General features: G+C 35.3%; 1 pseudogene; it reads right to left on the reverse strand.

Moving 5' to 3' along the window:
• Positions 1-4: 4 nt before the first annotated feature.
• On the reverse strand, positions 5-25,838 carry LOC112039521 (G-type lectin S-receptor-like serine/threonine-protein kinase At1g11300; annotated as a pseudogene).
• Positions 25,839-26,368: the final 530 nt, after the last annotated feature.

Below are 26,368 nucleotides of genomic sequence, written 5' to 3' on the forward strand. Positions count from 1 at the left end.
CTCCTCACACATCCACTAGTCCAATTCCCTCTATTCCATTCTTCTGTGTTATTTGGCTTAAACCCCAGTAAACAGCTGCAAATTGGCGAACTCTGTGAATTGCAGCTACCAAATGCCCCACACCACACTTACCATAAACATCACACTCACTCTGCAAAGCTTTCCACACGACCTCCCAATTGTTCTTGTCATAATTCCAAATTATGTCCTTTGTATTTCATTGCACATTGAGGGATAAATGTATCAAAGAATAGCTCCCATCAGAAAACATAGAAGAAATTGTTCCTTCTTCTTGATCATCGATGAGACTTAATCCGTTCAGAAGTCCTGAAAGCATAGATGGTATCCCAATAAAGAGCTGACCATTCCATGGACCACTCTGCGCCAATATGGGCTACCATCTTTCCAAATGAATACTTGAGGAAGACTAAGAGCTTGAATACTAACCGAGAAGCTTCCAATGGATGGATCAGAAAGGCTTTTCCAGGAAGTGAACTGGACTTTGTTACTTGTTATCCGGTTAGTACTCATTTTCATCATGGACAAGAGAGTATCACAAGGACGTTGGAAACTCTGCCATATGATTGTCCCTGTAGTGTTTTGTTGCAAGACAAGGTTCCCTGAATGCAAAAGCTGGGCAGTTGATTTAGGAACAGAGGTTGTAACATTCATTGATCAAATTACCCCCTTTTGTCCATTTAGTAGCACCAGAAGTCCTACCACAGATATAGTAAGAACCCCAGAAGAATCATGGAGGGGTTTGTCTCTGTTAGCTACCCATGCAACAGCGAACACGGAAATATTGTTATACCATATTCCGAGGTAACGATTGGTAGAGCTTACGGGGCTGAAGAATCCCAGTTTGAAACTACTCCCATTGGAGATTATATAGTCAGGGTCTTTGATGGGTTGAGAAGATGTGATAGTCTCTGGCAGAAGCCGCAGAACCAGATTCTAAACAAATGCAACGAAGGATAAACAACAAATTATTCTTGCTAAGAAGTCCCATAACTTGTTCGGGACAGCAGAGTCTTATTCTTATAACAATTTGCAACTTTGGTTCGGTAGTTATCTGAGACACAGGCTACCCAAGTACCCATAATATTACTTTTAAAAGCCTTGCTTCATATAATTTTAAGGAAAAAACCAAAATTACAATAAACAATGATGTAGGTTTATCTGTCATTGTCTCAAGATTAGAAGTTGTACTGCAGATCAGAGACACACACACACACACACACACACACAGAAAACACCTATCGAAAATCTTCTCCGACAATTAGTAATCAAAGCGGTTCGTTCGTTCCATGCAGTATTAAACATGGTTTATCTGTCATTGTCTCAAGATTAGAAGTTGTACAGAGGATTAGAGATTCAGAAAAAGAATTGGTCAACAGGCTAAACTACGTAAGTTGCTTTTATATATTGCTTTTCTGGGTTGTTTACTAGTGAAATTTTTTTCATTTAGTTCAGGTATTTTATTGCCTTTGGCTTTGTCAAGCAAGGAATAAGTTGAAGTATTTTATTCTTACTAACAAGTCCCATAACTTGTTCAGAGTTATCTTTGGATTGTTAGTTATCTGCGACAGAGGCTGTCAGCTACCCAAGTATCCATAACTTATAAAAGCCTTCAAATAATTTTAAAAGAATAAAAAAATAATAATAATAATAAATAAAAAACATAAAATCAGAGAACACCTATTAGATTCAGAGTTCTTCTGGGAAAATTAGTAATCAAAGGGGTTGATTCCCTGCAGTATTAAACAAGGTTTATCTGTCACTGTCACAAGATTTGAAGTTGTTTAACCATTTTGATATGCGGATCAGAGATTCAGAATCAGAAATAGAATTGGACAATTGGGCAACTAGCCATATGTAAGATAATGTTGATATTTGAAATTGAACATTAGAACATGTACATTATGTGTTTGAAAAAATGTACACACACACACACACACACACACACACATATATATATATATATATAAGAATTAGAAACCTTAATTGAAAATATCTAATAAAGTTGAAAAAATTTCAAGTGCATTTTCTCCAATCTAGCATTTAATAAATAAATAAACAATTTCCAAGTTTCATATTGTAACATCCCAAAATAAAGAACGTTTCAATAAAAAATTTAAAAACAGTCATTACCATAAATTTTAATCTTGTCAGGTACATAAAATTATGATGAATGACATAATATAAAACTATAAACAAATTAGTTCTTTTTTTCTGCTTTTTGGGTAAATATGGACAAATTTTTTCCCAGAAGTAAAAGAGGGACTAGGGCCACTAGGGGAACCAAACCTGAAGCCCATTAACATCAATAAGAACCCAATACAAAATAGAGTTCCCAAGTTATACAAAGATAGGCCCAACATGTGCTCAAGTGAACCAGTCTGAGCACAAGATGGGCTTGATAATGGCATAGATTACAACTTTGGCATTACATTCAAAGAGAACAGATTTGCATCCGTGATTAGCAACAATGGTCAATGGAGACCGCTAGTAAAGGCTGCCTTAGCTTCAGCTTGAGCAGGGGAAGATGCGAAAATCTTTTCAGTGACTCTTTTATTAGGCACCCAGATGATGACATCTTCAGATGGGTTTGGTGGAACTTGGATTTTATGAATGGGATTGGCTGTGGAGTGAATTTTTTTGGAAAGAGAATAATTGTTCCATTGCTTTGAAGCAAGGTGAAGGAGGATGAGGCCTGTTACTTGGTTGATTTTAACTGTGAAGTGAAGTTGAGGATTTTAGGGACCCGTGAAACAGTCAATATATTAGTATTTGAGCCTGATCCAATGAGGCGGCAAAGACTGTTGTTAAGCAATGGAATAGAGTTTGTGAATTCCTTTCTAGATGGGAGAAGCTGTTTCTTCAATTTTGAAGATTGGAATGGGATACCACTAAAGATATTTGGATTTGAGAATATGAACCCATGTCTTACTCTGCAATAGAAGCTACTGATGACTGATAAGCCCAACTTAGAGATCAAGGCTTTCTTTAGATCATCAGTTCTTCTGAGCTGAATAGCTTCAGCTGATTTAGGTTTACAAAGTGAAGACCATGCTCATAGGTGCCTATCTTAAAGGCTGAAACCCAGAAAAAATCACGGAGTATGTTTTCTCTTTTGTGTAAGATATTCTACCGAACTAATATGAAAGTTCAATTGCTATTGGTAGGTGCCATATTAATTAGCAATTTTGTGTCAAAGAGAGGTAAATCATAAGTGTTCCAAGAAGAGAATATGGTTTAATGGCTTACTTCTTCATAGATTGGACTAATATTGGAAATCAAAGAGGGAACAAAGGAATCTGTATTAAGTATTAACACCATATAAGATTCTTCCGAAAGTGTCCAAATGAATATGTAAACACACCATGACTATGTCAATAACATATTCTAACTATCTACCTTGTACAAAAGTAACATTGTTAACAGAGAATTTTCTTTGGCTGCTTTGAGTGGACTCTCTGTCTAAGGCAATCTGCCTTTCTGTAAATGCCGGCTGCTTTGGACAAGGAAGATCAACAATCTCACTTTTAAGCATGGAAATAACAACGGATACAGTTGGCCTATCTTTGGCAAATTCTTGCACACACAACAGGCCAACATGTATGGATCTCAAAATTTCTGTTTCAAAGCATGGTTTAGATATCATTGGGTCTATAAAGGCTACAATGTTGTCTGCATTCCACAATTTCCATGCCTGGAAACATAAAAAGAAGATTGAAATTCTTAGCATCAATAATAAAACTTATAAGAAAAAAGCCTTGGAGGTTTCAAAAATAATGCCTATGAGATTAGGATGACTTACATGTCCTAAAAGGTTTATGGACTGCTCATCATGATAAAAGCTAGTGTTTCTTCTTCCACTAATTATCTCTAGTAACATCACCCCAAAGCTAAAGACATCCGACTTCTCTGAAAATCGTCCATCCATTGCATATTCAGGAGACATATAGCCACTAAATTTCAACAACAAAACACAATAAAATCTTGTCATCTCAAATATTAGTATTAGTACCTAATTGAATTGGGCAAACCAAAAGGTACTTACTAAGTTCCGACGACCCTATTAGTGTTGGCTTGGTCTTCATTACTTCCAAAAATTCGGGCCATACCAAAATTTGATATTTTTGGATTTAGCTCTTTATCCAACAAGATGTTACTTGCCTTTAGATCTCTATGAATAATCCTTAATCTAGAATCTCTATGAAGGTAGAGTAGACCTCGACCAATTCCTCCAATAACGTTGAAGCGTTTTCTCCAATCTAGCACATTTTTTTTGTGTGGATCTAATGGGGGAAAAAAAGGAGAGAAGAAGAAGAAGAAAAAGATAGAGAGAAAGAAAGTTAGGATTAAACTTACAAGGTGAATGAACATTAAGTTTGCATAAGAAGTTCATTTGGTGGAAGTCAACAGAAATCTGTTTGAAATGAAGTACACTACAAAGAATAATGTTCCATTGTCTCATAATATACTATTTCTATCCGCAACTAAAAAATGTTATCAAACTTAACTAAGCGAAGAGAAATGCATTCAAACTTTTGTTTGGCATGTATTTATAGATCAACATCCTCTCTTTTCCTTCGACACAACAGCCAAGGAGCCTAACAAGATTCCGATGTTGGAGCTTAGAAATTACTATGACCTCATTCTTAAATTCTTGCAACCCTTGTCCAAAGGTTTTGGAAAGTCTTTTAACTGCAATTTCTTGGCCATCTGACAATTTTCCCTACAAAAAAAAACATCAAATCATCAACTAGATATCCAAATTATCAGACAAGAAACCTCTGGATGAGCAACCATTACCCAGTATACGGGACCAAATCCACCCTGCCCAAGCTTGTTAGATTGCTGGAAATTATTTGTTGCACTCGCCAGCTTCTCAGAATTGTATAGCGGTAGCTCCTAGACTTGAACTTGGTTCAGGTTGTCTCCAAACACATTCTCAGTAGGAACTCTTTGATGTGCTTCCCCTCTGTTGAACAACAAGATCCCCTCTTCTTTCTTTTTCCTTGCTGATTTTCACCACAGTTGTAAGTAATATCTAATAAACAACAACTTTTCTTAGTCCATTGTGTTAATTTTAGTCAGAATATTACCTTTTTGTTTAGCCATCTTTCTCCACAAGAAGTAAGTGCATATTGAAATGGAAACTGTTCCTATGGTCACTGTGATTGTGACAATTTTTATCACATGTCCCTCTGTATCTGCTTTTTTTTTTCAAGAATCTGTCCCCCTGTATCTGTAAATCAGGGAAAAAAAAAGTATTACACTAATTCAAACTGTTACGTGGCTTGAAGCCTTGAAATAAGATCCGTGTACAACACATGAATAAATTAGTTAAGAACTCAACTTCCACCTGGATTCTGAGAGTGCGCACCAAGGCAATTGTGCACTGAGTTATTTATTGGTCTACTCTATTAGTTCTTATATGCGGCATAACATATTCAATATATATAGGATTGGGTTCAAGTTATACTTGATGTATTTTTAAGAAATATTATACAACGTAATAACTCTTTTTTAGATTAATAATTTGAAAATCTCATTGTTCAATTACAAATTCTCTATGTTCTTAACATTTATGTCGAATTTCAAGTATGATATTATTTACTATTTGATCAATAAACTCATCTTTAATAAGGACAAGGAAGATCAACAATCTCACTTTTAAGCATGGAAATAACAACGGATACAGTTGGCCTATCTTTGGCAAATTCTTGCACACACAACAGGCCAACATGTATGGATCTCAAAATTTCTGTTTCAAAGCATGGTTTAGATATCATTGGGTCTATAAAGGCTACAATGTTGTCTGCATTCCACAATTTCCATGCCTGGAAACATAAAAAGAAGATTGAAATTCTTAGCATCAATAATAAAACTTATAAGAAAAAAGCCTTGGAGGTTTCAAAAATAATGCCTATGAGATTAGGATGACTTACATGTCCTAAAAGGTTCATGGACTGCTCATCATGATAAAAGCTAGTGTTTCTTCTTCCACTAATTATCTCTAGTAACATCACCCCAAAGCTAAAGACATCCGACTTCTCTGAAAATCGTCCATCCATTGCATATTCAGGAGACATATAGCCACTAAATTTCAACAACAAAACACAATAAAATCTTGTCATCTCAAATATTAGTATTAGTACCTAATTGAATTGGGCAAACCAAAAGGTACTTACTAAGTTCCGACGACCCTATTAGTGTTGGCTTGGTCTTCATTACTTCCAAAAATTCGGGCCATACCAAAATTTTATATTTTTGGATTTAGCTCTTTATCCAACAAGATGTTACTTGCCTTTAGATCTCTATGAATAATCCTTAATCTAGAATCTCTATGAAGGTAGAGTAGACCTCGACCAATTCCTCCAATAACGTTGAAGCGTTTTCTCCAATCTAGCACATTTTTTTTGTGTGGATCTAATGGGGGAAAAAAAGGAGAGAAGAAGAAGAAGAAAAAGATAGAGAGAAAGAAAGTTAGGATTAAACTTACAAGGTGAATGAACATTAAGTTTGCATAAGAAGTTCATTTGGTGGAAGTCAACAGAAATCTGTTTGAAATGAAGTACACTACAAAGAATAATGTTCCATTGTCTCATAATATACTATTTCTATCCGCAACTAAAAAATGTTATCAAACTTAACTAAGCGAAGAGAAATGCATTCAAACTTTTGTTTGGCATGTATTTATAGATCAACATCCTCTCTTTTCCTTCGACACAACAGCCAAGGAGCCTAACAAGATTCCGATGTTGGAGCTTAGAAATTACTATGACCTCATTCTTAAATTCTTGCAACCCTTGTCCAAAGGTTTTGGAAAGTCTTTTAACTGCAATTTCTTGGCCATCTGACAATTTTCCCTACAAAAAAAAAAAACATCAAATCATTAACTAGATATCCAAATTATCAGACAAGAAACCTCTGGATGAGCAACCATTACCCAGTATACGGGACCAAATCCACCCTGCCCAAGCTTGTTAGATTGCTGGAAATTATTTGTTGCACTCGCCAGCTTCTCAGAATTGTATAGCGGTAGCTCCTAGACTTGAACTTGGTTCAGGTTGTCTCCAAACACATTCTCAGTAGGAACTCTTTGATGTGCTTCCCCTCTGTTGAACAACAAGATCCCCTCTTCTTTCTTTTTCCTTGCTGATTTTCACCACAGTTGTAAGTAATATCTAATAAACAACAACTTTTCTTAGTCCATTGTGTTAATTTTAGTCAGAATATTACCTTTTTGTTTAGCCATCTTTCTCCACAAGAAGTAAGTGCATATTGAAATGGAAACTGTTCCTATGGTCACTGTGATTGTGACAATTTTTATCACATGTCCCTCTGTATCTGCTTTTTTTTTTCAAGAATCTGTCCCCCTGTATCTGTAAATCAGGGAAAAAAAAAGTATTACACTAATTCAAACTGTTACGTGGCTTGAAGCCTTGAAATAAGATCCGTGTACAACACATGAATAAATTAGTTAAGAACTCAACTTCCACCTGGATTCTGAGAGTGCGCACCAAGGCAATTGTGCACTGAGTTATTTATTGGTCTACTCTATTAGTTCTTATATGCGGCATAACATATTCAATATATATAGGATTGGGTTCAAGTTATACTTGATGTATTTTTAAGAAATATTATACAACGTAATAACTCTTTTTTAGATTAATAATTTGAAAATCTCATTGTTCAATTACAAATTCTCTATGTTCTTAACATTTATGTCGAATTTCAAGTATGATATTATTTACTATTTGATCAATAAACTCATCTTTAATACATAATTTTAAACTAAAAAAATTTACATTTCAAATATTTAATTAATGACATAGTTATTGATCTTTGATATCAAAGTTTGTGAACATGGAGAGTATATGAAGATAATATAATTAAACGATGAATTTGTCAAAATTCACACCCAATAAAAAAATATTAAGTAGTGTAACATTGCTTAAAGTTATACTAGGTAATAGGGTTGTAAATGAACCAAGCCGATCATGAACAACTCGAACTTGACTCAATAATATGCTCGTTCATATTTATTTGTTTATAAATAAGCTAGGCTTGAGCTTTAGTTTTAGGCTCATTTAATAAACAAGCCGAGTGTAAACAAAGAAATTTGTTCACGAACAAGCTCATGGGCTATTAGGCTTGATACAAAACAATTTAAGAATAGACTCATTTATAAGTTTATATATGTTAGCTAAATATATTCATTACACCTGTCTTACTAATGACGTGGCCAACATGGGACCACTACACATTACCTTAATTTTTTCATTTCCTCTAAACTGACCAAGAACCACTTTAGATTATAATTACATTTAAAAATTAATTAATTAATTAAGTGGGCCACATATGATCCTTCCCTATCAATCATCTAAAGTAAAGTTATGAATCATGTAAGTATTTTCTCATTCATAATGTTTATCAAAAATTTTCTCATTCATAATAGTTACAAACAAGTATTTTTCTAGTTCTTCTCCATCTAACTTGAATGTAAAAATTGTATTTTGAACAATTGTTGTAAACTTTTAATTTGAATAATGACTAACCATAAGTAGGACATGATGCATGATAAAATTAGTATACTATTTTGTTTTTCTTTTTTCATGATTTTAAAGATTTAACCCTTGATAATGTAATTTTTTAAGATCTCAAGCTCAAAAGCTTGACCTAAGCTCGAGTTTGAGCTTGATATTAAGCTTGAGCTTAGCTTAACTAATTATTAAAGTAAAGCTAAGCCAAGTTCAAGCTTTTTGGCTTTCTCACGAGCTCAAGCTCAAACACTATTTTTAGGCTTGTCACGAGCTCAAGCCAAGCTTGAGCTTTTGACTTTTCCTAACAAGCAAAGCTTGAACATGCACTACTTAACAAAGTTCGGCTCGTTTACAACCCTACCTGGTGATCTACTCTCTTAATTTTTTCTTTTAAAAAAGAGAGATCAATGAACATAATTTTGATCTTTTGCAAACTATATTTTTTTAGTGAAAATTTCCTCTTGATGTTGCCCATGGACGAAGGCAAAGGGCTAAATCACTTCAATTAATTGTAGCATTACATGGGTTAAATCTTGCATAGGGCCAAACTTATTGTAAGGTTGAAATTTATCAACTATCTTGTTGGCTTTATTCCATGCCAATTTGCTTGTAATTTATCACTTAGTAACCCTGTATTTAGGTGAGATTCATGTAAGGGTAGTGTGTGAAGAGAGTGTAAAGAATTGTTCATCTTTATGCAAAGAAGTAGAGACTCGCGGCTAGGACTTGCGACTGACTCACGGCTTGCAAGCCGCTAAATGCTGTGCACATGAAAAGCATGCGGGAAGGTGAAGGGTCACACCAGCTGTCGCACTACAGGACAAAAGTCCCAGGCTAGCTAGGCCGTTACCTCGCGACTTGGACAAGCTGCGAGGCCAAGCACTAACTTACCCTGTTTAGCAAAAACTGACTCTTCGTATTCTAAACACACACCACTATATATAGACCTTTATACCCGCGAAATAAAGAGAGTTTCTAGAGAGAAGTTTGTGAGAAAAACAAGATTGCCTCATCCCCAATCTTCACTAAGAGACTCTACAAATTCCTGTACTCTCTTCCTCTCCATTAATACATCCTTGAGAGGTTATTGACCAAATCCTTTTCTCATCACACCCTTGTCTATGAGAAGGTACATTTGGTGCTAAGGGAAGCAGTTTGGAAGGGACCAATGACTATTGGTTAATGCTACGGTGTATAGTGGAATCCAGTAAGCTAAAGAAGAAATAGGTTCGGCGCAACTTCGTTGGAGCAAGAAGCTTGGAGGGCTTAGGTACACTAGATAGATTAGGCTTGGAGGGTATTCTGCTGTTCATGTATCCCAACTACATTCTTTAGTGGATTATTTACCACTTGGAGGGCGGCGGAGAGGTTTTACACCGAGGGCTTCGGTTTCCTCTTTGATAAAATATCGCGTGTTGTCCTTGTGTTTGCATCTCTCTTCCTTTATCTTTACCTTTTATTTTCTACTGTGGATGTGATTATAATTGGCTTAGATTGTTTATCAATTATGTGTTTGGCTTACGTTCATGTTCCGTACATTAATTGTTTGATAATAAGCTTGAATTGATAATTTGTAATTTGGGGTCTAAACATTCAAGGGTGTTTTATACACATATTGAACTTTCACTTATGAATAGAACACAGCCTTGAAAACTAACTTGTAAGGGATAGGTGTCTAATAGTTTATATACACATGGTTAAACTTACAATTAAGCTATGTAGGATACTAGAATCATAACAACCACCACACTTCACAGCTGACATCCACAACAGCTTACTCTATATATATACTAGTAGCCAAATGGTAGCCCTATCTCTTTTCTAACGGCTCCACTCACCTATCAATTATTCAATGACTTAGTAAGACATTTTAATCTACCCTTTAGGTAACCCTCTTTGAGATTCTACCACAAAGCCGTAACTCATTTGATCCCATACTTAATGAGTTATGTTTAGTTACTTGACGTGATGGTTGGCTCTGATACCAAATAACATAAGCAAATGGATAGAACTCACACTTGAAAGCTAACTTAGAAGGGGAGGGTGCCCAATAACTTATATACACACGGTAAAACTTACACTTAATCCATATGAAACACTATCATAACACAAATCTTGTACACCCTGATCATAGATCAGCCCTACCCAAAACCAAACAACAACCCAGGTCAACCCATCCCAAAACCAAACAACAACACAAATAACAGATCTCTCTCTCTCTCTCTCTCTCTCTCTCGCACTACTCGGTATCTCCCACTCTAAGAGAAATGGCGAATGTTTGTAAGTTGTGAGTGTAAATCTCTTTATTATAAACTAGTCACAAACTCACGCGATGTGTGGTAATATACGATTATTTTGAGATGTGATATAATATATAATTTGTTCTCTAAATTTTATTGTAGATAATTTGTTCTCTCTAAAAATTAAACAATTTATAAAAGTAGTTTCTATCTCTCTATTTTTACAAATATGTAATTTTATCATTTTTGGAATTTTTGAGTGATATTATTGTTTTTTAAGTGGTTCATATTTTCTAACTATTATTATGTTGCATTAGATTTCCTAATTTCTTTTGGCAGAAATAAATTTTTTAAGTTTTAAATTTAGCATTCAAATTATCATTCATTTAAGGAGATTATCATAATAATTAAAACTTATCACATAATTACAATTGATATTACTCAAATAATAGATAGGCACATTCAAATACGTGTCCATGTAGATTATATTTGATATAAATTTTTTCATTTCCTCTAAACTGACCAAGAACCACTTTAGATTATAATTACATTTAAAAATTAATTAATTAATTAAGTGGGCCACATATGATCCTTCCCTATCAATCATCTAAAGTAAAGTTATGAATCATGTAAGTATTTTCTCATTCATAATGTTTATCAAAAATTTTCTCATTCATAATAGTTACAAACAAGTATTTTTCTAGTTCTTCTCCATCTAACTTGAATGTAAAAATTGTATTTTGAACAATTGTTGTAAACTTTTAATTTGAATAATGACTAACCATAAGTAGGACATGATGCATGATAAAATTAGTATACTATTTTGTTTTTCTTTTTTCATGATTTTAAAGATTTAACCCTTGATAATGTAATTTTTTAAGATCTCAAGCTCAAAAGCTTGACCTAAGCTCGAGTTTGAGCTTGATATTAAGCTTGAGCTTAGCTTAACTAATTATTAAAGTAAAGCTAAGCCAAGTTCAAGCTTTTTGGCTTTCTCACGAGCTCAAGCTCAAACACTATTTTTAGGCTTGTCACGAGCTCAAGCCAAGCTTGAGCTTTTGACTTTTCCTAACAAGCAAAGCTTGAACATGCACTACTTAACAAAGTTCGGCTCGTTTACAACCCTACCTGGTGATCTACTCTCTTAATTTTTTCTTTTAAAAAAGAGAGATCAATGAACATAATTTTGATCTTTTGCAAACTATATTTTTTTAGTGAAAATTTCCTCTTGATGTTGCCCATGGACGAAGGCAAAGGGCTAAATCACTTCAATTAATTGTAGCATTACATGGGTTAAATCTTGCATAGGGCCAAACTTATTGTAAGGTTGAAATTTATCAACTATCTTGTTGGCTTTATTCCATGCCAATTTGCTTGTAATTTATCACTTAGTAACCCTGTATTTAGGTGAGATTCATGTAAGGGTAGTGTGTGAAGAGAGTGTAAAGAATTGTTCATCTTTATGCAAAGAAGTAGAGACTCGCGGCTAGGACTTGCGACTGACTCACGGCTTGCAAGCCGCTAAATGCTGTGCACATGAAAAGCATGCGGGAAGGTGAAGGGTCACACCAGCTGTCGCACTACAGGACAAAAGTCCCAGGCTAGCTAGGCCGTTACCTCGCGACTTGGACAAGCTGCGAGGCCAAGCACTAACTTACCCTGTTTAGCAAAAACTGACTCTTCGTATTCTAAACACACACCACTATATATAGACCTTTATACCCGCGAAATAAAGAGAGTTTCTAGAGAGAAGTTTGTGAGAAAAACAAGATTGCCTCATCCCCAATCTTCACTAAGAGACTCTACAAATTCCTGTACTCTCTTCCTCTCCATTAATACATCCTTGAGAGGTTATTGACCAAATCCTTTTCTCATCACACCCTTGTCTATGAGAAGGTACATTTGGTGCTAAGGGAAGCAGTTTGGAAGGGACCAATGACTATTGGTTAATGCTACGGTGTATAGTGGAATCCAGTAAGCTAAAGAAGAAATAGGTTCGGCGCAACTTCGTTGGAGCAAGAAGCTTGGAGGGCTTAGGTACACTAGATAGATTAGGCTTGGAGGGTATTCTGCTGTTCATGTATCCCAACTACATTCTTTAGTGGATTATTTACCACTTGGAGGGCGGCGGAGAGGTTTTACACCGAGGGCTTCGGTTTCCTCTTTGATAAAATATCGCGTGTTGTCCTTGTGTTTGCATCTCTCTTCCTTTATCTTTACCTTTTATTTTCTACTGTGGATGTGATTATAATTGGCTTAGATTGTTTATCAATTATGTGTTTGGCTTACGTTCATGTTCCGTACATTAATTGTTTGATAATAAGCTTGAATTGATAATTTGTAATTTGGGGTCTAAACATTCAAGGGTGTTTTATACACATATTGAACTTTCACTTATGAATAGAACACAGCCTTGAAAACTAACTTGTAAGGGATAGGTGTCTAATAGTTTATATACACATGGTTAAACTTACAATTAAGCTATGTAGGATACTAGAATCATAACAACCACCACACTTCACAGCTGACATCCACAACAGCTTACTCTATATATATACTAGTAGCCAAATGGTAGCCCTATCTCTTTTCTAACGGCTCCACTCACCTATCAATTATTCAATGACTTAGTAAGACATTTTAATCTACCCTTTAGGTAACCCTCTTTGAGATTCTACCACAAAGCCGTAACTCATTTGATCCCATACTTAATGAGTTATGTTTAGTTACTTGACGTGATGGTTGGCTCTGATACCAAATAACATAAGCAAATGGATAGAACTCACACTTGAAAGCTAACTTAGAAGGGGAGGGTGCCCAATAACTTATATACACACGGTAAAACTTACACTTAATCCATATGAAACACTATCATAACACAAATCTTGTACACCCTGATCATAGATCAGCCCTACCCAAAACCAAACAACAACCCAGGTCAACCCATCCCAAAACCAAACAACAACACAAATAACAGATCTCTCTCTCTCTCTCTCTCTCTCTCTCGCACTACTCGGTATCTCCCACTCTAAGAGAAATGGCGAATGTTTGTAAGTTGTGAGTGTAAATCTCTTTATTATAAACTAGTCACAAACTCACGCGATGTGTGGTAATATACGATTATTTTGAGATGTGATATAATATATAATTTGTTCTCTAAATTTTATTGTAGATAATTTGTTCTCTCTAAAAATTAAACAATTTATAAAAGTAGTTTCTATCTCTCTATTTTTACAAATATGTAATTTTATCATTTTTGGAATTTTTGAGTGATATTATTGTTTTTTAAGTGGTTCATATTTTCTAACTATTATTATGTTGCATTAGATTTCCTAATTTCTTTTGGCAGAAATAAATTTTTTAAGTTTTAAATTTAGCATTCAAATTATCATTCATTTAAGGAGATTATCATAATAATTAAAACTTATCACATAATTACAATTGATATTACTCAAATAATAGATAGGCACATTCAAATACGTGTCCATGTAGATTATATTTGATATAAGCTTAAACTCTCTCTTCCAAACTAATGATAGATTAACTAAAAAAAAAAAAGGATCAAACCAAAGCTATAAATGGGAGAGAGAGGACTTGTGATGGAGAACTCAAAAAAACAGAACACCAAAATATATCAACCAAAAGTAAAGATGTTATAAAACATAAAAATCCATCAACCTAAAGTAGAGTTATAAGAAAACAAAAACTTTAAATCTAGAGAGAGAGATAGCATAATCACTTTTTTTTAGGAGAGAATATGAGAGGGAATAGCAAATTAATAGAATAAAATATAATGAGAAGAATATTCAAAATAAAAGGTATAGTTGTAAACACAAAATTGTCAAAGTCTGCTATGAAATAAAATATCATTATATCATATATTATATTTACAATAAAATAGGATCACATCTAACATTCAAAGAAATAAAAGATAACAGCATTATTTATTTTTAGTTTATGCTCACTTGAAAACAATTATATTCCACCACTATATTTATATCTGTATACTAATGTAGCATTCAACTCTAGGTTAAAGGGTCCAATTCCACACCCGCTTTAAAAATCATATGTCATTTTCATAAAATTTAAGAGATAGAGATAGCAAAAACAACAATTTATTTATTTTTAGTTTATACTCACTTGAAATGGACTATATAGACTGATCTAATTGAATCAAATGGACTGAAGTGGACCGAATTAAATTGAATGGACCAAAGTGGACCTAACTAGATTAAATAGACCGAAGTGGATCAAATTGGATTGAAGTGGGTGCTCATTATCTCTATCTCTTGAAGTTGACAAAAATGACATATGGTTCTCTAATTAGGAGTGAAAATGAACCTTTCGACTTGGCATTGAATAAAACATTAGCATACAGATATTAATATAGTGGTAGCATATGATTTTTTTTTTTTTTTTTGGGTGAGTATAAATTAAAAGTAAATAAATGCTACCTCTTATATTACAAGCTGTTTATATTACATACATTTTATATTATAAGTTACATTTGGGCTCAAGAATATATAAAGTCATGGTAGTGAAAAGTGATGGTCTTGTCATGATTGGTAAGTTACAATTAGTTTTGAGAATGTGTTAATGCATAATGCATTTTTGCTTATATTAATATATATAAATATATATATATATATATTAAAAATGATAGAAAGAAAATAATGGCAGTGTCACTGATATGACTTAACAGAAGCGTAATAATAATAAATATTATGATTCAACTTTTAAATAATATATAAGTTTATATATTGTGTGTGTGAATGTGTGTTCGAAACTGATTGAGTGTATTATTATTACTATTATTGTTGTTGTTGTTAAAATGTTATTTGTACGTATGTGTGCATGTGTAGTATATAACATAACTTTATATAATTTAATAATAGATATTTGTTATAAAATTAGTGATTCACGAATAAAAAATAGATATGTTAGTTATTGTTCAAACATCTGATTTGTTGAGTAGACACTTAACATATTATTTATGTATAGTCATACCTACCCCTGTTAACAATAGATAATGTAATGAACTATTATAGAACGATTTTAAAATTTAAAAAATTGTAGAAAGCAATTATAAAATTTAATATATATATATATATATTTGAACCGAAAAAAAAAAAAAAAAAAAAAAAAAAAAAAAACACCACCACCAACCACGGGGCCAGCAGTGAATGATTTGACAAAAAAAAAAAATCACTAAAAAACTCACCAAGTTCTAAAAAGGCAACACGCATGTAAAGATCAACCTGAAAGCAGTGCTAACAGTACTTGTAAGCTTGAGGAAATTGAAGATGAAGCAAGTGTAGTTCCAGACATAAAGAAGGCACAAGTGAAAGACTAAATAGAATGGTGCCGTTTAGTCTTTAGTATATTGATATCTTGAGTTTGGCACGTATGCACGTGTGAGAGGCAGTTAAATTTAAGTCAGTCTGTAACTAACTTTCCCTCCATAATACTGTGTATATATAGTGTACAAGTCTCTGTATTTGGGTGTAATTCATTTTATATCAATACAATTGTTTCTTTCAATAATTCATTCTTTCTTTCTCGCTCTCTCTTCTTTCTCTTGTTTTTACTCTGTTCTTTGTTATTCTCTATAATCTTTCATGGTATCAGAGCTCTGATCTCTATCCATGGCTTCCACATCTGCAACTTCATCTTCAACCTCTGGTTCAACCCCTGCTGTGACTAATACAGCTTTACCTGTCAATACTTCATTGCTTCTGCTATCAAACATGTCTTCGATAATGACTGTCAAGCTCGATTATAACAATTACACTGTTTGGAAGCATCAAATCAAGGTAATTCTTGAAACTTACTCTATGATTGATATTCTTGATGATTCAATCACTGTTCCAGAATGTTTTCTGAAGGATTCTTCTGGCAATCTCACTACTGAGATTAGCCCTAATTTCATTTCTTGGAAGAATCGTGAACAAGCAATGTTCACTTTTATCAATTCTACTTTATCACCTGCAATTCTTGCTCTCACTATTGGGCAAAGATCTGCCAAGGGAGTATGGAAGGTGTTAGAAAAACGATTTGCCTCTGTGTCAAGATCTCATGTTATGAGTCTTCGCAATGAACTGAATGCAATCAAGAAAGGAAATGATTCAATTGATGGATATTTCCAAAGGATCAAATAGATTCGTGATAGATTGACTGCTGTTTCTGTGATCTTGGATGATGAAAAGCTTCTTCACATAGCTCTTGATGGTTTATTTTCAGAGTATGATTCTTTCAGTTCTGCATTCAGAACTCGCAGTGATGTATTGTCTGTTGAGGAGTTAAATACTTTACTTAATGCTGAGGAGAGAGTAATTAAGAAGAGATCTAATGGTCTGGTTCCTCCTTCAATGGCTATGAATGCCAATTTTCAGTCTCAACATCAAGGTTTTTCTAATCAGAGAGGGAGAGGGGGTAGATATTCGAATCAGAGAGGAAGAGGTGGCAGAGGTAATCACAATGGATTTAACAACAATTATGGAGGTTTTGGTAGTTTTGGTCATCACAATTGATTTAACAACAATAACAATGGAGGTTTTGGTAATACTAGTTATCATCCTACCTCAGGGCAACATTCTGAATCACAAAATCCCTCTGGCCAACCTCAGTTAAACAGACCATTTTGCCAAATCTGTGGAAAGGGTGGTCACACAGCCCTTGATTATTACCACAGAATGGACTTTGCATATCAAGGTAAGCATGCTCCAGCTAAGTTAGCTTCAATGGTGGCTAACTCATCTCAAGTCCAGAACTGCAATGGCTGGCTTACTGATACAGGCTGCTCAGATCATGTCACTCCTGATCTGTCACAGCTGAGTCTTCATCAACAACCTATTGTAGGAACTGAAACAGTTACAGTAGGCAATGGTCAGGAGCTTCCAGTCACTCATGTTGGTCATGGTGAGCTTAAAACCTCTTTTCACAACTTTAGGCTTAATAATATACTTAGAGTTCCTGCTCTTGCCTCTAATCTTTTGTCTGTCCACAAGCTGTGTCTCCAAAATAATGCATTTTGTTATTTTGATGCTCACAAGTTCTTAATTCAGGATTTACCTTCGGGGAAGATCCTCTACAAAGGGTTGAGTAAAGATGGAGTGTACCCTATTCCATCTCCTTCCACACTATCATCTTCCTCAGCCTTTAGTTCCAATTCCATCAAGTCTTCCAATTCCATCAAGTCTGATGTCCTTCTGCTGTGGCATTCTAGACTTGGACATCCTAGTTCTAGGTTGCTGTATTCTGCTTTAAAGCATTTCTATCATTCAATCACATTGTCTCAGGTTGTGAACATTTTCTCTTCTTGTGAATATTGTATAAGTGCCAAGATGCACAAATATCCTTTAGCCAAGTCTCCCATTGTATCAAAATCTGTACTTGACATTGTTCATAGTGATGTTTGGGGTCCAGCTCCTTTATCTTCTATTCTTGGTTTTTCATATTATGTGATCTTTGTGGATGACTATACTAGATTTACTTGGTTATTCTTGCTCAAACATAAGAGTGAAGTGTTGTCTGTTTTTAAGCATTTCAAGATTCTTGTTGAAAATGAATTTTTTACTTCCATTAAGGTGCTTAGATCAGACAATGGTACTGAATATACCAATTCTGCTTTTCAAGCATTTTGCTCTTTAAATGGCATTTTGCATCAAACTTCTTGTCCTCATTCTCCTCATCAAAATGGAGTTTCTGAGAGAAAGCACAGGCACATTGTTGAAATTGGTCTCTCTTTAATGTATAGATCACATCTTCCTTACAATTACTGGTCCTATGCTTTCTCTACTGCTGTCTTTCTTATTAACAGATTACCCTCTTCTGTTTTATGCTTCAAATCTCCTTGGGAAGTTCTTTATTCTACACCACCTCCCCTTCAAGCTCTCAAGGCCTTTGGTTGTGCTTGTTATCCTTATCTTAGGCCATATACTAAACACAAGCTTCAGCCAAGGTCTCAAGAGTGCATTTTTCTTGGTTATCCTCCACTATCAAAGGGCTACATTTGCCTTGACCCTACAACCAATAAGATTTACATTGCTTGTTTTGCCCTTTTCAATGAGTCTTTGTTTCCTTTTGCTCAGCCTTCATTCTCTACTGATCCAACCACTCCTTTCTCCACTACTTTCTCTCATTGGTTTCCTCATTCTTCTTCTACTCCTTCTGATACTGTAAATCCTATCTCTTCTATTTTTCCTTCCAAATCTGCCTTTATTCCTTCATCTACCTCTTTAGACCTCACTTCTTCCTTACTTCCTTCTTTAGTATAAGCCTCCATTCCCATTCCTATAGTTCCACATCCTTCTAATCCACCATCTTCCCTCACTGAATCTGTTGACCATTCTACTGCTCTTCCTTCTTCTCATTCTGTGAATCCAAATCCCTCTTCATCTATCCTTGCTTCTCATAACTATCATCCTATGGTTACTAGGTCCAAGCATGGTATATATAAGCCTAATGTTTTACATGTTAAGCTTGACTACTCTGTGACTGAACCTCCTTCCTATGCTGTTGCTGCTAAACACCCTCAATGGGTGGCTGCCATGGACTCAGAATTTCAATCCCTTCAAAAGCAGCACACTTGGTCCTTGGTTCCTTTACCTTCTGACAAGAATGTAGTCACTTGTAAGTGGGTGTATAGGCTGAAGAAGCATGCTGATGGATCCGTAGCTAGATATAAGGCTAGACTAGTAGCAAGGGGCTATCTGCAGCAACATGGTCTTGACTATGATGAAACCTTTAGCCCTGTGGTTAAACCTACTACAGTGAGGCTTCTTCTAGCTTTAGTTGAGCATCATGGTTAGGAATTAAGGCAACTATTTGTAAGTAATGCCTTTCTTCATGGCATTTTGAAGGAAGAAGTGTACATGAGGCAGCCTCAAGGTTATGTTAATTCTCAGTTCCCATCTCATGTTTGTCTTCTTCATAAGGCATTATATGGCCTCAAACAGGCTCCTAAGGCCTGGTTTGACAGATTCACCACTCATCTCTTTCACATTGGCTTCTTGGCTTCTGGGGCTGATGGTAATCTGTTCACATACAGACATGGGAGTCATCTGGTGTTCCTTTTGTTGTATGTAGATGATATTATTTTAACTGGGAATAATAAGGCTTTCACTGCTTCCATTATCAAACTTTTGAGTTCTGCATTTGATCTTAAGGATCTTGGGCTGCTTCATTATTTTCTTGGATTGCAGATTGAGTACACTAATTCAGGTTTGTTTGTGCATCAGACAAAATATGCTACTGATTTGTTAACCAAGTTTGCCATGACAGAATGCAAGCCTTGCAAGACTCCTTGTTCTCCCAATCAACACTTGCTTCCCAATGATAGTTCTCCCTTGTCTGACCCCTTTTCTTATTGAAGTCTTGTTGGTGCCCTTCAATATCTCACATTTACTAGACCTGATTTGTCATTTGCTGTCCAACAAGCCTGCCAATACATGTGTTCTCCCACTCAGAACCACTTACAAGCTGCCAAACGTATTCTGAGATAAATTAGAGGCACTCTTCATTTTAGCATTGCTTTTACCCCTGGTTTTCCTTCCTTGTTTGCCTATTGTGATGCAGATTGGGCTGGAGACCCAGTAGATTGCAGGTCTATCTCTGGCATTGTTGTGTTCTTTGGCAATTGCCCCATTACATGGTCTGCTAAGAAGCAGTCCACAATCTTCAGATCATCCACTGAAGCTGAGTATAGAGCATTGGCCTCTACTGCAACTGAATTATATTGGATACGTATGATTCTTAAAGATTTGGGAATATTTCTCTCTACTCCTCCTTTAATGTGGTGTGATAATGTTAGTGCCTTGGCAATTGCTTCTAACCCAGTATTCCATGCTCGAACAAAGCACATTGAGGTAGACTACCATTTTGTGCGTGAGAAAGTTCTCAGGAAGGATCTCATGGTCAAATTTATTGCTTCCAATGATCAGCTTGCTGACATTTTTACTAAAGGGTTGCCTTCTTCCCGTTTTCACTAGTTAACTTCCAAACTCATGTGGAAATTCCCATTTCGTTTGAGGGGGGATGAAAGCAGTGCTAACAGTACTTGTAAGCTTGAGGAAATTGAAGATGAAGCAAGTGTAGTTCCAAACATAAAGAAGGCACAAGTGAAAGACTAAATAGAACGGTGCCGTTTAGTCTTTAGTATATTGATATCTTGAGTCTAGCACGTATGCACGTGTGAGAGGCAGTTAAATTTAAGTCAGTCTGTAACTAACTTTCCCTCCATAATACTGTGTATATATAGTGTACAAGTCTCTGTATTTGGGTGTAATTCATTTTATATCAATACAATTGTTTCAATTCAATAATTCATTCTTTCTTTCTCTCTTTCTTCTCTCTCTTGTTTTTACTCTGTTTTTCGTTATTCTCTGTAATCTTTCACAACCCCACTGCTGGAGAATTTTTGTGCGTCAATTAGGCTTCTGGTCCATGACAAACAGGTAGTGCCAGTATCGTATGCATACACTATACAGGAACAGTTCTCCAAACACTTCTACCTGCATTCGTCCTTAAGAGTAGAAGAGTAATCTGCAAATTCTGGAACCTTCATCATTTTCAGTTTCAAAAACCCATCCATTTTGCTACCTTTACCGCCAGAAGTATTCACTCTCTCACACTGCAATGGTGTCCTTCTCACACATCCACTGCTCCAATTTCCTCTATTCCATTCTTCTGTATTCCTTAGCTCAAACCCCCCCTAAACAGCTGCAAATTGGCCAGCTTTGTGAATTACAGCTTCCAAATGCCCCACACTTACCATAAAAATCGCACTCACAATGCAAAGCTTTCAACACCACCACCCAATCCTTCTTCTTATCATCCCAAGATCTTTGCTCCATATTTCCATTCGACTTCTGGACTAAATGTATCAAAGATTCGGTCACATAAGAGAAACTTAAAGAAAATGTTCCTTCTTCGTCAGTTTCGATACTATATCCGTTGCCAAATGCAGAATACATATTTGGTACTCCAATAAAGATCCGACCATTCCATTGACCACTGTGCCAATATGGGCTACGGTCTTTCCAAATGAAAGACTGAGGAAGACCAATACGAAGAGGATCAAAACCCGAAGAGAAGCTTCAATGGATGGATCAGAAGGGCTTTTCCATGATGTCAACTAAACTTTCTTACCTGTTCTTGCATTAGCACTTATTTTCATCTTGGGCAACATTGTATAATTTGTATTAGTAGGAAATTGAAACCCTTCCCATATGGTTGTCCTTGTTGTGTTGTCTCGCAAGACCAGGTTCCCTGAATCTAAAAGCTGCGCACTTGGATTGACAACAGAGTTGGTAACATTGGATGACCAAAGAGTCTCCTTTTGTCCATTTAATACTACAAGGTTGCCGTCCTCAGATAGAGTAAGAACCCCTGGATAATCCTTGAGGGGTTTCTCTCTATTCACTACCCATACAACTGTGAATACAGAAATTCTATTATACCATATTCCAAGATATCGATTTGTTGAATTCACAGGGCTGAAGAATCCCAGTTTGAAAGCACTCCCATTGGAGATTATGTACTCAAGAGTCTATGTCTTTGATGGATTGAGAAGATCTAATGGTGTCTATGGCAACGCCAAAGTTTAAACAAAGGCAACAAAGGACAAATAACAGGTTACTCTTGCTAAGAAATCCCCTAACTTATTTGAACCTACTTGGTGTGAGAATGCAGGAAAGGGTTCAGGGAGGCTTTGTTTATTTAACAATTTACGGTGGATCATTTTTATTTCTTCTTTGCTTCATAAAGCAATATTTCTGAAAGGTCCGGTTTTCTAGTAAAAATGCTACTCCAGAATTTCGCAAGTCTAACATCTCAAAAATAATAATAATAATAATAATAATAAAATGCGCCGTCTTTGTTCTTTAGTGTAAAGTAGCAGTCGTTGATAATTCTCATCATCTTTCGTTGGCCAAAAAAGGCAACTGAATACGCCGTCTTTGTTATTTATTATAGACTAGAAGTCAGTTAATAATTCTTATTATCAGAGCCTACCACTTACCTCACTATGCTCTTTTGTAGTGGTATTTTGGGTTAAATAATTTATTTGAACTTGGTAAGAGAGTGTAATTAAAAGTGTGTTTAGCAATTAGTTTGTTTGTCAAAAAAATAAAATAAAAAAAAGTAACCACTCACTACATCACTTTTTAAAACACATCATGTTTTTGCAACACTGATGTTTTAGGGATTATATGTATGTGTGTATATATATATATATATATATATGTATGTATGTATTTTTATTATGTAGATAGATATAGATTGGCAAACGGATATAAATATAGTGTTCTCTATTGTAAGTTACATTTAGGTTTAAGAATGTGTAAAGTCATGGTAGTGAAAAGTGAAGGTCCTATCATGATTGTTAATTGCAATTAGTTTTGAGAATGTATAAAGGCATAATGCATTGTTGCAAACATTGATATTTATATTTTTTAGAAAAAGTTTATCCAAACAAATCTAACAAAGTTTACCCAAACACCTGTAACGTGCATTCATAGACACGCTCAATAAGAATCCTTGTAATGCTTCCTCAAAAAAAGAAAAAAAGAAAAAAAAGAATCCTTGTAATGTGTATTCATAGACACACTCAGCATCTGAACACCATCCACCCTAGGAAGGGCCATTTTTTTTCATCTTTCACCTTCCTCCATAATGCATCCTCTTCTTCACATACCTACACAACCATTGCCAATAAAAGCTTGGTTAAAAGTAATGGTGAAAATAGTACTTTGTGATTGTGATTGTGTTTTCAAGCAATAGCCATAAGCCTCCATCAAATGATACTACAAAAATAAAAATGAATAAGGAAGACATATGTGCTACAATGCTGTGCTTCTACTCATATGTGCTGATCTCGGGAGGGAACCCACCACCAAAGAAATTGAAGTCATCTCCAAGTTTTGCATCATGATGAGAACACCTAAGGTATGATTATTAGATATGAAAGGTTAGGATTTTGTTTGATTTAATGTTGACTTGTGAATTCAATGGGGGTTATTATAGATGAATAATGTTGAGCATACTTAAATTTATTCGATTTAATGTTGAGCATACTTGATAGAATTATGTAATTTGCGTATGGTCCCTAGAATAAGGAAGACATATGAAGTGAAATGCATCAAGAATGAAATTTGGATAGCCATAAAATGCATGATTTTATTTTATTTTTCTGTTTAGGGATAGAGTTTCAACACATGGTGTCCGCTCTTGATAATAGTCATTTATCATCAGACCAAAGCACCTATCAATTTTTGGTGTAAGCAGGGATTGAACTCCAAATCTCTTATTCAACCATCAGAGACTTTACTAGTTGAGCTAACTAGAACCCACATAAACTGCATGATTATAGTTATGGACCTTATGGCTTAGAGATTTTCTTTTTCCCCAATTCCATTAAAAAAGAAATTGGTAATTGTCATTTATTAATGTCTCACTCTCCTAATTAAGTTATCACTAAAATCACAAGTGCACACTTCTCTCCTCACACAAATACACAAGCAAAGACAAACTATGATGCTACTACCAAGTGTCCTAACTCCTAACTATTGCACACTGTAGAGAGAAAAAATTCCCGACTTATCACAAACTGACATATCATATTACCAAGTCCACAAAATATAGCCAATTACAAAGTACCACATACTGCTGTTAGGTTTTGCTATCACTACTCAAAAACCAACAGAAATTTGCTAGGTGTCATTGAAATAGGGGCATAAAATGCATGCAAAAACCAATCACGCATCAGCACATGTAAGTGATGACATAAGCAACCCTACACGTGTAAGTGATGACATAATCAGTCCAGCACGCGTAGACAATGACATAAGCAATCTAGCGTGTGTAAGCAATGACATAAGCAGACCAATCAGGCTATGACATAAGCAGACCAATCAGGCTCTGCCACTTGTCACTCACCTACCCCCAAACTTCTATAAATAGAGCATAAGCCATCTAGAGCACAAGCAGCATCAAAGAAGATTCAGAAGTATTGAAACTCTATTGGAATTAAGCCCTGAAGCCTCCAAGAACTTCAAGAACTTTGACCTTAAATGCAAGGAACATTCAAATCAGAATCATCTAAACTACCTGCCTAGATTTCAAAGGTCACTGGAATCAAGCTCAAAAGCCTCTAGAAACCTCAACAAATCAAAAATTAGCGAAGCTCTACGGATTCAAGCCTCCAAAGCCCCGAAAAACTTCCACCATAAACCTTAAAATACTAAGAACATTTGAAGAGGAATCATCCAAATCATATTCCTAGATCTCAAAGTTCACTGGAATCAAGCTCAAAAGCCTCCAGAAACCTCAACAAATCACAAATTATCAAAGCTCTACGGATTCAAGCCTCTAAAGCCCCGAAGAACTTTCACCACAAACCTTCGAAGATGAAAAATATGAAGAACGTGAAGAAAAAATGATTTCTAACTAGCTCAAAGCCAGAAATTCATTGTAATTTCGTTTCAAAGATCTTCGATCCATTCCTTAACCAAATTGAAGGATATCTTGTTTTTGAGTCAAAATCACATTACCACAATTCCAATCAACAAATCTTTTAAGGAGATCGAATCAGAGAATCACTCTTTTGTAATCACAAAGAATTGTACCACATATTCATCAATACAAATTCGCATTTGCAACACTATTTTACTTGTTTGACTTATTTCAAAACAAGAAATTTAGTCATCCACAAATTCTAACACGCTCAGTGGGACTTCTCTGCCTTTCATCTCATTCTCCTTCAAAGAAAGAAATCTTCATCATCTTGCTACCAACTTCAATGGCCTCTAGTAAGAACATTCAAGCTTCAATAATAGCTACTTCAATTAGACTTGGTACGGCTACCACCAACAACTGCATTGGTCCAATCAATTATAGCCAATCTAAAGCAAATAATCAACTTCAATTTCAATCAACTAAGGAAGCCAAGGTCTAGACAATCATCTCCTTAGACCCTCTTACAAGAAACAAGGTCATCAACAAGGATATCTCCACCTTGGAACACCTCAAGTATGGGGGCAAATCCCATTTTTCCTTCACAAGAAGTTGGTTGCATGATTTCTCTCCTATCAAAGTGAACCCAAAAGATGAGATTTCACGTGCTCACTTCAAATCACTTTCTTCTCCATCATCTTAGGAAGTTGTGTCAATCATGATGACAAACACCTTTACCATGGAAGAAAAGATGGCTGAAATGGAATAAAGGGTCGTCCTTCTCACAAAAGCACTTGAATATAAAGACCTCCAAATTTCAACTTTAATGAACAAACTCGAAGTACAAGATCTTGGTGAATCAAGCCATGGTCATAAATTCACATCTGCGAAGGATGACGTAGGGAGAGAAATTGAAAACACTCCCTGATGAGAACAATCTACTTCAGTTGCTTCATTGTCAGTCCCAAAATTACAAGATATAATAACAAATACCGTTCGAGAACAATATGGAGGTTCTTCTACAAGTTCTCTCACATATTCAAAACCCTACACAAAGCACATCGACAACAAGAGAATGCCAAATGGGTATCAACCCCCTAAGTTCTTACAGTTTGATGGCAAAAG

This window comes from Quercus suber, unplaced genomic scaffold, assembly GCF_002906115.3.
Source record: "Quercus suber isolate HL8 unplaced genomic scaffold, Cork oak 2.0 scaffold_355, whole genome shotgun sequence".
Classification (NCBI taxonomy): domain Eukaryota; kingdom Viridiplantae; phylum Streptophyta; class Magnoliopsida; order Fagales; family Fagaceae; genus Quercus; species Quercus suber.